The sequence below is a fragment of the Scomber japonicus genome, chromosome 9 (assembly GCF_027409825.1).
Source record: "Scomber japonicus isolate fScoJap1 chromosome 9, fScoJap1.pri, whole genome shotgun sequence".
Lineage (NCBI taxonomy): Eukaryota > Metazoa > Chordata > Actinopteri > Scombriformes > Scombridae > Scomber > Scomber japonicus.
Window position 1 is genome coordinate 14,068,500 of NC_070586.1, and position 4,121 is coordinate 14,072,620.

Consider the following 4,121-nt stretch of genomic DNA (forward strand, 5'->3'; position numbering starts at 1 on the left):
GGGAAAGTGGTCCAGAGAATAGATGGATGGATGTTTGAACAGAAGGTCACAATAAATGTTTCAGAACCTTTTGTCAAGTCAACCTTTATCAAGCCAACCTTTAGATTTTACCACAACAATAACTGGTCCTTGAAATCCAAAGACATCACAAACTCTTTTTTGTTCACCTGTCAACCCTTGATATTTTATTTTAGATGCTCTTATCATTCAAACCGTAGTCTATAATCCTCACAAGCAGTCTCATTTTTCCCCAGTCTTCGTTATGAGTTGTTACTTTCCTCAGGGGAAGAAGACCACCTGGGTTCACCAGCTGCCCTGTCGACCTGTTTGGAGAATAAATGAAGGAGAGAATGAGATTGGCATTGTGAACAAGCCCCAAAATCCTCTTGTCAATTTACTTCATGCACTTGACTTCAATGAGGAAAGAGGGAAATCTCAATACAATATTGTCTCTATTGAATTTGCACCGTATGGCAACATTTGACACAGACATACAAGCTGCTGCAGAGCACTGAGCAGTGAGTGGGGAAAACCCTCCTTTGTTTAACTAACCTATATGAGCTGTTGTGGCTAATCTACACACAGTTATACCCAGACATGGCAAGACTTCCTTCAGAATAAACAGATGTTCTTTGTTCCTCTTTCATACAGGAACAAGCTGCTCTGACACACAAACGTGGTTTCCATAACTGCTACTAAGCGCGTTCACCTTTCCAAAAGCTCACTCAAGCATTTATATTCATTTACTAATGTCCCTCACACCTTACATACAGTCACCTCAAATTGATATCTTTTGACACAAAGTAAAAAGATTATTTTAATAATGGAAAATAAGCATTTCAGTTGTCTCACTAAAAATCATAACTGAAATTAGGGGCTCGCTTTACTGCCATTTTTACAAAGATTACTGAACTTTAACAGGCATCAGAAAAGAATAATTGTTTTCAGTTGTTATCTATCTTTTGTCCCTGGTTTTAAATGTGTCAGTCAATTTTTAATCCTTTGATTTGAAATGTGGTGTTTTACATTTGGATCAATTGTACCTTCAGCTTACAGTGAGTTAATATATTTTAGTTATTTGTCTCTACCTCAATTGAATTATGATGTGTGACTCTTTAAGGTATCAGCAAAGCTACTCAGAAACTTCTTTAATTATCTCCCCTTTTATTCAATATAAATCTTGTATGCCTTTCAGCAGTAGTGAATTGGTCTTGCTCCTATTCTGCCATCTAGTGGTTATTATTTATATGTACGCACCATTTCCTTTTTCATATTTTCAGGTGCTTTTGATAAACATGATTTGTTTAACCTACAAATATCATACACAAACCATTTAAGTCATCTTTTTAAAAGAAAGAACAATACTTTTTTTTACTTTTCACTCCCAATTTTATAACTTTTACTTTGTGGGATATAAATGTTTTTCTATTTTTTGTATTTCGTCATTTCTATTTAACCTTAGTTTCATCCATTCTTCTCCTTGTAAAGCCCTTTGTAATTTCTGTTTAAAAAAATAAATAAATTAAGTTTACTTGTTTGGTCATTTTACTCATCAGTGCAACTGGTTATGATTGATACGGATGCTGTACAAACATTTAAGCAACTTAATTGTGGAACACCCAGTTGTTTGTTGACTATAATTAACATTTACTTAATTGCTAAAATTTCCCAATGTAAATTCAATCAATCAGTCAATCAATCAATCAATCAACCAATAAATAAATAAAACAAACAAACAAACAGACAGACAGACAGACAGACAGACAGACAGACAGACAGACAGACAAACAAACAGAAAATAAACAAAAAGACAAACACAAGCAAATAAGTCAAAGTGAGTTTGGCTTGCACAAAAGAAAGTCAGTCTGTGTGTATCTTTTAATTGTATTTGATTTGATTTTTTTGTGTTTGTACTGTATTCATTGTGTCTCTCCTGAAGAAATGTTGGCTTGAGCATGTTTTAGAATAGTTAAAAACTGTCTAAATTTTTTAGCTTAGATCCTTTGATAGTCCAGCTGAAGATTTGTACATCTTCTGTTGATTATTCCCTTGGCATGCACACTCATCATGTTTTATCTATCTTTTCATCTCCCATTCTCTTCTGTTTTGATCACAAAACTCATTCCAAGACACATTCATTGCATAATGTTATTTTAGTACAGAGATTGCTGTCAGATACCAGAACCAAGTGTATACAAATGTTCATAGTTTTAATTCTATAGGGATAAACAAAGTGATAAAAATTGATAAAAGTTGATTAAAATGGAAGACGAAGCTTTTTCTCACTGTCAGACCACCTACGAATCTTTTTGTACAGTACATTTATCAGTCTGTGTAGTGAGTAATCAGTGTGGATCCAGAGCTGCAGTGGCTCCAGTGTCGGTTTGAACCATTAGCAGCCCACATGTGGGTTCATAAATCATCTAGAGTGTGTTTGCACAGCTGGTTGCGACCCTCCACTCTCCCAACTCCAACCTCTGCTGCCATATCGATTTCAAACAGGCAAATATTTGTAATCATCTGGATGACTTGATTTATTTCTAAAGTTTTATTACTTGACTGATGGAAAACAGGAAAAAGAATGAGTAGGCCTATGGGGGAGACCGCAAACTACAAGAAAATATGTATTTCTGCTGCATGACTAGACACCACTTATCGATCCAAGACAAATGCCCTTAATGACTATGTTCATCCTCTATAAAGTATAGAGATGTTTGCAAAAGGTTTACAGCCTCGTAAAGGACTTGTCTCATTCCTCTCACAGACCTTCTGTCTTACATGAGATTTAAGTTTAAAGTCCAACACCAGTAGAAGCAACATCTATCCCCCAACACTGCACACACACATAGAGTAGGCCTGTATAAAGCTACAGTCACCTTGTGTCATTTTTATTATACATACAAATCACGTATTTTGCATCAAAAGTGGCTTCACAATCTGTGCAGCATTCATCCTCTATCATTGTTTTGTAAGAACGCACTGGACTTGACTTAATGGCTATGAACACAGGGAAAACAGTCAGCAGATTTCATTTCAAAGCATTTATTCTCCTTTACATTAGTCACATTAAGGTGTTGAGTTGTCTATTTTTTCAGCACACTCAGGAGCAAAGTACAAAGGAAAAAGATGACCTCTTCAAACTGAATCACAAACAGTGAAGTAACTGAGCTCGGGACACTCAAATGCACCTGTGCATGCGGCTTAATTAGCACACCTGTTCTTGCTTCCAGGGACTAGGAGCAGTCATGTGACCTCCACTTTCAAAGTCCTCATACACCCTTGATTCGAATAAGGAAAAGCTCGCCCACAAAAAAATGGAAAAAATATCAGGAAGAGCAGCAGAGTAGGGATCCATCCTCCAACACAGACACACATTCAATAGATGTTATGATTGATTGATAACATAAAAATGTTGCATATGAGGAATATAAATATATTTTAATGCTAACATACACTTTGAGTTCAAAATGCGCACACACACTTCCTCTTTTGTAGTAGTGTCTTCATGTTTTGTTGGCTTTAATTTTATTCAGTCATATTTTTATTAACATGACAAAATTAACTTTTTAACCTTTGTCAGATAGTGAAGACTCTGCTTGCTAGCTGTCATTAGCTGCTCTAACAGTGAGCTGTTACACTCACATGACGAATTCTACTTAGTGCAGCACATATCAAACGCACCCTCTCACCTGTGCAACAAGGCGGGATGTTTGAGCTCCTCCTTCACGATGTCGAGGTGCTGCTGCTGAATCACGTGTTTGAAAAATAATCCCCCAAAACACCTCTATAAACTCTTCTACACAATAATAGTAGCAGAAACGGTTGCATTTCATTAGCAAGCTCGCCTGTTAACAGCAGGATCCTGTTGATCATGGAAGGATTTGTGGATAAATGTGATCCTGCTGCGTTTGTTGGACATGCATCATGTCAGTAGCACAGGTGCACTTCAGGCAAGAAGTCAAGAGTTTCCTGCAGTACCTTTGGACTACAGTCTTCTCTCCCTGTTGCGGTGCCAAATATCAGCTGCAGCACTTCTTCAAGGTAAGCTGTTTGTGTGTTAATATGCAAGTTGTGAGTCCATGCTTATCTGCTCAGACAGTGTTTCGTGAAATTGGCTTAGT